Consider the following 12,248-nt stretch of genomic DNA (forward strand, 5'->3'; position numbering starts at 1 on the left):
CTATAAGACAAATGCTTATGGGGATACATAAATCATATATTTGAAAAAGGCCTGACTCCCCATCCCGTCTGTATATTTCTCTTGTGTTCGACAGTGAACAAAGTAGAAGTACAGCTAGCAACAGAAAATATTTAAATGTGTTGCTTTTAGATGTTGACAAACTCAAGAGGTTAGGTTCAAACCCTTATGTCACCTGGTGGATAGCTAACTGGCTCATAGACAGGACCCAGGAATTTAAAACTGGGTAGTCTACCTCTACAAAGAGACTAGTAACAAGTGGGCTACTGAAGGGATCAGGCCTTGGACCACTCCTTTTTGGTATTTACTTCTCTGAAATCAAGGCCAATGTCAGTGGTCTCTGGCTGACTAAATTTGCAGATGATTGCAATTAGGAGCTGTCATTGAATCCCACACCATCACAAATTTTCTCCAGGAAGGGCTGACACAGACAAACAACTGGTGTCAGAGCCATGGACTAAAGCTAAATGCCAAGAAATACATAATAGTTTCCTTTGGGAAGTTATCCACCCCTGGTGACTATCATATTGGCAACACACCCCTTAGAGATGACCCAGTAATCAGGGATTTAGGGGCACACATATACAGTAATCTAGCCTTTAACCATCACATGTCTGCAGTACTGAAGAAATCATTCTATGTTGCGGAACTTATAAACAAAGGAATGGCATCTAAGTCCAAGGAAGTCATTGTTCCTCTGTATTTGGCATACATCAGACCTATCATTGAGTACAATGCCCCCTTTGGTATCTACCTAACCAGGCATATCCAGCAAATGGAATGTCCACAGAGGTTCTTCACTAAAATAACTGTGTCAAGGCCCTATCCCTGCATTCTGTCTCCTACAGGCTGTTGAGGAGAGACCTGTGCTTGGCATACAGGGCATTGTCAGATCCCAATCTGATGGACCTCCAACATATCAGCAAAGCAGCACCAGAATTACCTATTCTAAACACTTAACATTGCCTGTGATATAAACAGGACCTAATGGAGAGACAGGTATATATCCCGGAGACGGGTCTAGATTATATACTCAATGTTTCAAAACTTCAAACCTCATATGATCGACACCATATCAGCGAAGTTTGAAACATCGAATATATAATAAATAATAAAAAAAAAAGAAAAACTTACCTAAATGCTCTGAGCAGGGGGGCAAGCCCCACTGCACCCCACACCCCCTCTAAATATACTAACTCAGAGATCATACTTCAGTGCAGAAAAAGGAAATCTTCCCATTCTGCTCTGTATGGAGCCATTTGTTTTAACCTTCAAACTTGTAAGAGTTTGGTCATATGGTATTGACCATGTGACATTCAAACTTTTACAAGTTCGAGGTTATAATAGGAACCCACAAAGACTACCCTGTCTCTAGAACAGGCTCCCCATCCATGTGAAGCAGAGTTCCTCCTTAACCCAATTTAAGTATAACTTGGAAAATTGGATAGGGAACAGGAAATTCATCCCTGGCTTGGCACCTATGTCACTAATAGACACAGGCAACCTGTAAATGGTTCATCTCCCAGGCCCCTGCTTGTAAATGTTTCATCACCCAAGTCTCTACTTAAACTTATCAAGGGTACCAGAACTTGTCAGTAATTTGGGATGCATGGCTAGCGTTAAAAAGGCCCTTGTGGTCATTAACCTAGTAAACATGTATGAAACTATGAACTATGTCTGAATGCAGTATGCCTGCTTATCCATATTCCCAAAAAATAGCCAACTGTGCAAATTTCTAAAGTCTGACTGAGAGGAAAGTGAAAAAATACTGATCATATTTATTTTATTTATATTTATTTCCAGTTTGATGACCAGGGAAGTCCACTGCACCAAGAAAAGCCCATTTTCAGTGGAGGCCCAGGGAGAAAAGCCCCAAAAGCAATTAACAGAATATAACATAAGTAAAGTATAGAACATACAGTATACAAAAGCATAAATATACAATTTAAAATACAAATACAAAATCAGGGAGTATACATTTTAAAAAACACAAATGTTAAAATATAGAAAAAGTCAAATGTAATCAGATAATATAATTAAAAGTACAAGTCATAAAGTGTTTATACAAGTTTAGGATTTGTTCTAATAATAATGTTAGTGATCAGAGGTGATAGTAGATGAGACTGAAGGGAGGTTTGAAAGAGATGACCGTGTAATTTAGGTGGGAAGCGAGCAGGAACAGTCCCAGTTTGAGGTAAGGTAAGAATGGAGGAGAGATCTGCAATTAAAGTGGTTGTGAATACAGTGGAAAGAGGGGATGTATTTCAGCTTGTTGCTCCTAGACAGTACACTGCACCTAAAAAGCTGCAATGGCTTTTTGTGCACGCCTCTGAGATCTGGTTATGACAGAAGTTAAATAAACAATGACCACACTGTCCTCAGTCTTTCCACAAGCCATAGCAACATAGTGTTAATATATCTGATTAGAGTCAGATTTAAATTAAGTGGGAATCAAAACAGGAGATGAAGATCTATTATCATTATTATGCATTTGGGGTCTGGAAGCCAGCCACTAGGCACCCAGAAGCTCTGAAGGCCTAGATGTTTTGTGATGCATTGTATGACTTATTTTTAAAGGATAATTATTTGACAGCTCTTGTTATATTTATTTCAAACCAGAAAAATTACATATGCCCCCCACCAATATTGTGTACAAGCACAGATAGCATGCACTCCGACAGCATTTCATGCAGGGAAATCATATAGTGTATGAATAATTTTCCTGGTATTATTCCCTTTGCTGAAGTTTGTGTCTCTTGGCCATCATATTTACTTAATAAATAAATAAGTACTCATTTGTGAACAGGGGGCCCAGTGGGCACACAGTACCTTTTCATGGACAACCCAGGTGCGATGTCTGGCTAAGTGACTTGTTCAAAGTCACACAGTAGGGACATGAGGGCTCTGGGAATCAAGCCCTTTATTACAGGAACTATAGTTCATAGCCTTAATGCTCTGCACAAAAATGCTATACATTTTAGAACAAAAAAACACACTAAAACCAGTGACAGCAGAAATATAACTCATTCTAGTATTTGAAAGTTTCTAAACAAACCTCTGTACTTCAGTGCTTTGGCTGTGAACTAGAAGTGCACACTTACTGGAAGCATGGTTCTCAAGTAAATACTTCATTTAAAAATATTTATATGCGGTATACCAATGGAGCTGCAAGATTACCCTGTTTGGATCGTAAGAAGAGAGGCATCAATACTTAATATGTCCAGGTGAATTATATCTATAACTATATAAAAAACATAAAACATCCTTTAACATCCTTTTATGCAAAAGGACAAACATCCCTGCACCCCCACACCTAATCCTTTTTTTTGCTTAAAATATTTTATTAAAATTTTTGAAAAAGATTATAGAAAACAGCTGTTTGAAATGTAATATGATAAATAAATAAAATAAAACCCACACCCAATCCTAACTATATATTCCAACTCCAGTATCACACAGCCATGAAGAAAGAGCAAAACTCCAATTCCCATTGTGTAGCGATCTCCCAAAGGGAAGCAAAGCATCCTGCAATGACCTGTCACTTCGGTAGAAAAGCTTGTATCCAAAATGTTCGCTGTACCAAACATATGATGAAAGACACTTAACTGATAGACACACACATGCATGTGCATGTATGTGCATGTGTGTGGGTGTGTGCGTGCATGTATACATTTATACAGAAAATAGCCTTTCACTTGTAACCTATTGTCAAGTAAAAATAGCACAACATAGATCAGTGACACCTGCATGGGAAACTAGAAGTATGACCACTTTAAAAATACAGAAAGGAAAAATAAAACAAAAATTACAAAATCCTTGAAATACTATGCATGCACACATCCACATCCCACACATGCACACATGAACAAAGACTAAAGCATGCATACAAAACAAATGAAGATACCTAATTAGGAACTATGAAACAATTTTTTTATTTACCTTCAATCAAGTGCAAGGAAAATTGAAGAGAAAGTAGATTAGATTAAAATAAAAACTCCACAACAAAACCACAGCTTAAAGGCATTAGGAAAAAACATAAGTGCAGTAAGGAATGTATAAAATAAATGAATCAAAACCACAACTTAAGAGCAATAGGAAAAAAGATATATCTGCAGTAAGGAATGTGCAAAACAAATAAATCTTGACACAGATTACTGGCATACTCCCGCATTCAAGGCATGCAGGAACAAAAACCTGACCAGCAAAGTAAATCATAATGGTGTTTCCTTTTATTATTAGATGATAAAATTCCTTTGTCCAGAGTCCCTTCAATACACACCATACAAAAATAGCATATGATGACCTTTTATTGAACAACATTCTTAATTACAACTTTATTGAACAACATTTTAATGACAAATCAGTTGCTCTCGCATGACATTTATTAATCACAACATTAAACTAAAATCTATGTAACAATTTAACAGGACAACATATCCCACTCACCCTGCCCAAAAATAAGCAGCATTCCCTTAACCACTCACTTACCCCTACTTATTAGAAGCAGCGTACCACTGCTCTCTTCCATGCCCACCCAAACTCCTTTCCAAATCCAACCCAACGCCAGAGGGGGAACAGAAGAGGGACAAGCCTGCCCCTCTTTTCCACCAGCAAATCAATCCATATATAAAATTAGCCAAAATCCTTCATGTAATAAAAAAGGAGGGGAGGGTGGGCTGCAAATTTATGCCTAAAGCTAATCTTCCAACTTTACTACTCTCACATAAAATACCTTAACTCCTCCTTAAGCTTACCTCACTTCCTCCCCAGCTCTCTACCCTCCAAGTTAACCCTTTCCTGGTGACTGCTCCACCAGCCTCCCTACTCCTCCTCTAAAACCCCCCAACCTCTCTCCATCCACCTTTAAACTAACCCTTTTTACCCTACCCATAATTAACCTAGCCACTTCAAGTGGCTCTGGACAAATTAGTTTGTTCCCAAACTACATTTGTCCAGATCCCCTTCAATAAAACACCAAAATATCATAGGATGACCTTTTATTGAACAACATTCTTAATCACAAATCAATTGATTTTGTATAACATTTATTAATCACATCATTAACATAACATTCATGTATCAATTTAACAGGGCAGCATATCTCACTCACCCTTCACCAAAGTCTGCAACATTGCCTCAACAGCTCACTGACACTTAATTATCAAAAGCAGCATCCACTGCTCACTTCTATACCCAACCAATCTCCTTTCCAAATCCAACACAACACAACTTGCTTTCAACTACTCCAGAAGGCTAATACATCCTGACCCACTATATATTTTTTATAAACTGCATAAGGTTAATATCCCATATCTTACATTTATTTCTTACTCTATTAACTTAACTGAACTGGGCCCGTAGCACTGGCTGGCTGTCCCCAAAGCCCCTTAAAACTATTAAACTTCCCAGAAACTTGGCTAAAGAAAACTAAAAGAATACCAAATAAAACTAAAGAATACCAGTCACTAGTGAAATAAAATGCTAGCGGCACATTATACTACCAAAATTATTATTAAGTCAGTGAAACACCTACCTTGTATGTGCCTTCTTTAGCTAATTTTGTTATCCGGTTCAACCTAGCCATCACTGGAGTCCACCTACCTGACTCTTTCCGCTCTGTTCAACCTGCGGGCTCACTCCACTCTCCTACCCTGCCCCCAAATTCCACCCACCCCCAGCATGCCTACCTTTATTCTTCCCTTTCCCCACCTAGCCAGCCTAATTACCCAGTAGAAGCTTTTCCCCCATTACTCCACCTACTTACAGCCATCCCACTTAAATACATCACTCTATCTACCTCCCTAACAATTAAAGTCCCCTCCTCTTTCTTATAATTCTAAAACAAACATGTATCTCTTTTTAAACCCTCTCTTCTGCATAGCCTTCTTCTCTTCTCCAAATCTATACCTATCTTTCTCCTCTTGCACAGACATGCTTCCTTAATTCTCTGCACACACTCCAGGACCCCTGCTTCCTCCTTCTGTTCATAATTCCCTTATGTTATACCAGCTCATACTACTCCAATGCTTGTCCAATTTTACCTACAAAAATAACCACCATACAAACCTACCTTTACCCTATTGCTTACTCTCATTTCCATTCTAGCTCACTTTCACTCATTCAGCCTAACCCTCTGCACCTATTCCACCCTAAAATCTTCTCCACCATAGCTAATAAACTGACACATAAACTAATCTTAGATCTACCTAAACTCTTACTTTGCAAACCTAAATGGCTAATGTTTATTTCCTTCAACAACCTAGTCTTAACTGGAGATATCCACCCCAACCCTGGTCCCAGTCCCTTTATTAACAACACCTACCCCTTATCTCCTTCCTCACCCCACAACACCCTAAAAACTTTACCATCAATGCCTAGAGTCTCAACAGCTAAGCCATAACCAACCAGACATGCTAGCCATCTTCGAAACTTGGCTCAAACCCTATATCTCTGATTCTGAGATCCTGCCCCCCAGGATTCCATACTCTCAGAAATGACCAATTACATAAAAAAGGTGGCGGCACTGCCTTAGTCTACTCTAACCTTCTTACCTTAATTCCCCTCCAAATTCCAATTCCTCAATTCAACAACACTGAACTTGCAGTTGGACTACTAAAAATAAATAAACACAAAAATATCTGCATTATTGCTCTATATTTCTCACCTGGTAACAATATCTCTACCCTCGAAGATATTCTCCTATGGGCATCTACTGAAATCAACTACGAAACCTACATTCTAGGTGATGTAAATATTGACTGGAATAAAGTCAATAATCCCTCTTACCCCTATCCATTAACCTCTATAACTTTATTCAAATAATCCTCCCCATCACCCAACCTAACAAAACAACCCCCTCTGGATCCACTATTGATTAGATACTAGTCTCCAATCCAAATAAAATAACCAACTCTGGCACAATTCCTGACACCATTAGCGACCACCTCCCAGCTTTCATTCATTGCGCAACTAACTCTTCACCTCACCATCACCAATACATTCTCACTCGCAACCTCAGTAACTTCATCCCCACAACCCTCTCACACATGTTCAAACAAATGGACTGGCAAATTCTAAACACCCTTCTTCTTGACAGTGCTATAGACTACTTCAACTCTGTCTTGCTAGGCACTCTAAACTCTCTAGCCCCACTAAGAAACAAAAGGATAAAAACTAATACAGCTCCTTGGTTATCCAAACATACTAAACAAATTATGCACCAAAGGGACAAATTATGGAAGCTTTACCAAAACAATAAACTGCCCAATACCTTGCTCCAATACAAACACTCTGTAACCTTGCAAAACAGCTAATCACTAAGGACAAAAAATCCTACTATATCAAGCTCCAGTCTAATAACAATAAAAACCCCAAGCAATTCTGGAAATCAAAAAACTCACTTCTTAATCCTGTCTCCAAGAATAACCCCTGTCCTGACCCTAGTAAATCCGACCTTGAACTAAGCTCGGAATTTAACTCATTTTTCATAGAAACTGTTTCTGACCTGACCAAGACTTTTCCCAACAATAACCCACCAGTCCCTCACTTTTCTCCATCTAATTCCCCTAATAACCATCCCCTTATGTTCAATATGTTCGAGTTCAAACCTGTCTCCACTAACTTTATAAAAAGACTTATGTCCAAACTTAAACCTTGCTCTAATGCTCCTGACAATATTCCCTCCTCCTTTCTAAAATGTGCTGCTGATGGTATAACTCTCCCAATCAGCATCATTATTAACAGATCTATAAAGGAATCATACGTCCCCAAACTCTGGGGATCAGCTTATATTCTTCCTCTTCACAAAGGAGACAAAAACACCAACATCTCAAACTTCCGCTCTATTGCTCTGCTCTCACCAATCTCCAAACTCCAAGAAAAGTGCATCCACCTCCAACCTATGCCTTTTCTAATCCAAAACCATCTTCTTACACCTACCCAACATGGCTTCCGCCCAGGCCATAGCACTATAACTGCTCTACTGTCTTTCCTAGAAACTGTCAATCAAGCCCGAGATTCAGGACACTGGGTTTCTACTGTTTTGCTCGATCTGTCTAAAGCATTCGATACTGTTTCCCACAATCACCTTCTCTTTCATCTCTCATATATTCATCTCTCACCAAACACTTTATCCTGGTTCTCCAGTTATCTATCAGACAGATCTCAGACAGTCAAATGGAAGAACTCCACCTCTTCCTTCTTACTTACCCCAACTGGCGTACCGCAGGGGTCCATCCTTGGGCCTATGCTTTTTAACATCTTCATCAATAACTTTCACACTGTTATTCCTAATGCCAAAATCATTCAATACGCAGATGATGCAACCTTAGTTTGCTCTGCCTCTAACCTCTCTGAATTGCTCACTAAAACCCAAACTGCTTTTTCAACCACCGAAAAATTGATGCGCCAAAATCACCTCTCTCTCAATGCTAATAAATCAAAAATTCTACTATTCCCCCCCACAAAGACTTACTCCTATGACAAAAATGCTTTCAAAGTCCTTAGTCAAACCAACTCACCTATAGAAGTGGTTCCCTCTGCTAAACTACTCGGCATTACTATTGACGAAAAGTTTGACATCCATATTCAACAAAATATTAAGAAGATTGCAATGTTATACCATACAACTGACGTATGAAGGGTTAATTCAATGAGATACATTTTGTTAATTAATTTGTTGACCAATTGATAGAAATAAACCAGTATAACAAATGTAAGCTTTTTGTAGCAGATGGTTCTGATGAAGTCTCCCGAGTGGAGACGAAAGCGCTTAATCTGCTTTGTTCTGTGTTTTTTTGTTTTTGTTCTGGTCTGTTTCAATTAAAATTTGAATTAAATACAATACTTGTGGAGCCTGCCTGTGGAGGTTACTTGGAGTGTATTCTTCTGAATAGAAGATACTGATGGAGGGACAGCCTTTATTGGTACCAGCAGGGTCAGTGTTGGTGCTTTTGGTAACCCTTAAGATCAACCATAATGAATTTTGTCTGACTATGTGTGACACTGAATGTACATATGTTGTAATCTGTTCTATGTAATGTATCTTTTATACTTCTGTGTCTCTTGTATCTGTACTGTATTATGCATCTTGGAGCTTATCTTTTCCGTGCCGCCACTGAAAATGGGTCCTTTGGGCCCAGTGGCCTTTCCTGGTAATCAAACTGGAAATAAATAAATAAGTAAATAAATAAACAAATAAATAAATAAATAAATCAGATGGGAACAGAAAAGGGGCAAGCCTTCCCCTCTCCTCTACTTGCCAGCCTGACACCGGCTGTTATCTCTTGTTTACTGCAACTTTTTCACCAAACTGCCCAAAAACAAAGCCAGGTGTATATTGAATAAATCTAACCTTAACTCACTTAGGTGCACTCCATCCTGCCTAAACCAAACTGGGTCCCTATCATCAAAGTCTATATGCTCTATGGTATGAATACCTCAATTCATCAAATGCCTTGCTAACCTGAAATTTACAAATTAAAGGGCATGCTCAGTACCTATAAAGCTGTCCACATTCTGCTAAACCAAACATGGTGCTATTTCCAGTCACACAATAACTATACTCAGAAATCTTCCCTGTAAAGTAGATAAATCTTGCAATACCTGAAAAACCAACTGCCATTTTGGAATGCCACCTAAATCATTACCTGCTAAATGAACCACTAAAATTCATGGAATCCCAGTCCATAACTGTATTTTTGCAAACTCCCGCTCAAGTTGCTGCCATCTGAGGGATCTGATAGCGTATCACCAGACTTTTCACCCATGACGATGGGTGCTCAGTTTGCTGCCATGTAGCCTAAATGCCGCCGGTTTTGTCACCCAATAAATATAGGAATGACCCAAAATGAAAATTAAAACACAACACTATAACAGTGAACCGACCTGAACCGTACGTAAACATACTTTATTACATTTATTAAAGGTTAAATGCTTTCATTCATTAATGACTTCTTCTGAACAACTACCACAATACAAAACAAGTTTAAATATCTAACCAAACCATCACATGACCCAAATCAGCCAATCCAATAATTAAGTAAATTAATCAACGTAATATGTTTTTCTAACAAAAGTACATTAAAACTGTTGATGACGTAAAAAATAATAAATAAAAATCATTAATTATTATTAAACAAGCACCACAACATTTAGCAAGTATCATAATATTTTAGCTTACGCAAAGAGTTAATAGAACATGTATCATTCAGGCCAGGGCTATCATTGGCATCAAGTAACAACTGCCATTTCAGTTCAATTTATCTAGGTGCTCACTAATAATATGCCCCAGATATCTTTTTGGACCTGTTCTACTACAAGAAAATTAAGATTATGTGTATTATACTCCTCAATATGCTTATATAAAACATTAGTTTTGTTTTTACTATCCAAACTATGCTCATAAATGTGTTTTTTTAAATTGTCTTGAAGTCTTGCCTATATAGAAGACAGGACAATAATTACACTGAGCAAGATAAACCACATAAGAAGTATAACAAGCAAAATGTCCTGTGAACTTGTACGTCTAATGATAAAACTATCAGCGGTATTTATCAATTATCATTGTGAACAACAGCCACACTTGAATGTACCATGTCTTGAATTTTTAGACTCATCTGTTCCACTATAATTACTTTCAATATACACTTTTAATAGCTTATCTTTCTTAAAGGTAATCACTAGTCTATACCCTAATTTTTTTACATATTTCCTTCTCTGTCAAAAACAACTGCCAGCTTTTATTAATACATTGAATAATGAACTTGCTATCCAATGTAAACATGGTGATAAAACATCTTATTACAGCAATATCAGCATTTTCCTCTATCCCTCTACTCTTGCCTTCTTCCACTCTCCTGTGTATATTACTAGATGCATCTAAAATAGGTTGATAAAACCCACTGTTATTTTATTAACAACATCATCCTTAGTTTCACCAAGAAATGTCTCTGGATAACCTCTTTACAAAATATAATCATTACTACTACACATTCAGTGTAAAAGTATCCATATTGGAAACCATCCTGGCTAAATGCATAAGTTGTCCTTTGACAACTGCCTTCTTCTGAAATCTGGGATGCCAACTGGAAAAATGTAGGGACGTATTAGAAAAGATAGATTTTCTGAATATATTGGAAGAAAAACAATTCCTTTCCAAGTCCTTACTAATTTCGACATCCAAGTAGGAGATCCTAAACTCATTAAAAAATTTAAAAAATCCACTGTATTGTTGATATAACTAAGAAATTCTTCCAATTTATCGTGGGTGTATCGCCCTACCATCAGCAACTCTACCCAGTCCTTTCAATGTATGAGCTACTGTCCAGGATTTCATCAAATCCTGTAATCCTTCTACCCATGCAAATATGCTGGTAGCAGCCAAATCCACCTTAAATTACTTAACAGCTCTCCCATTCGCCCAAGCCATAGCAAAATTTTGTAGTAACAGTTCCTCTGACCAAATTCTCTCTTTCTCCAGCAGCTGCAAAATAAATTCAACAAACTCAGATAAAGCCCTACTATACTCCTTCCTTGTCCAAACTGCCCTAAACTACTGAACTAATTGTCTTATTACTCCTCTCCAATGTGTCACATCTCATCCAGCAACACCATTGATTCACTTGTTGCCTCCAGGCCTAAGTGCTGAAGCCTGCAAAACTGAAAATGAAACAAACTGTCAGCAATCTCATTTTAGCATCAGCCAAATGAACACCTGTGAAAGAAAAAAATTATCAACAACCTCAGTTTTCATAACACCAACAGAAGCAATCTAGATTTTGCTGTCTCCAACTGCAACACCTGCATGACAGCAATATTGTTGGAATAAAAAAAAAATCACCCTTCTACCATGCAACCTTTCCTGCCATACCACTGAAGCTGCCCAAATAGGCATCAATTCCAAAAAAAAAACACATCCTTCCTCCATTCATCCTTCAAGTTGTCAGGCCAACAAGCTGCAAACCATTCACTACCAAAAAATGCTCCCATGCCAATACCTCTGGCTGCGTACGTGACAAATTTCAAATTATTTTGGCCAACCCAATCCAACTGCCATAATGAAATACCATTAAACTGATCCAAAAAGGACAAGCACAGTGTTAAATGTTCCTGCACCAGCTTGCCAGTCCTTACCGAACTGTGCTTACTTCTCTCACCCTTTAACAAAAATGCCACTGACCTAGAAAGTGCATGACCAGGATGCACAGCCTGTCAGGCAAAATTCATCAGCC

This window comes from Protopterus annectens, chromosome 12.part0 (assembly GCF_019279795.1).
Source record: "Protopterus annectens isolate FY-2018-M chromosome 12.part0, PAN1.0, whole genome shotgun sequence".
Taxonomy (NCBI): domain Eukaryota; kingdom Metazoa; phylum Chordata; order Ceratodontiformes; family Protopteridae; genus Protopterus; species Protopterus annectens.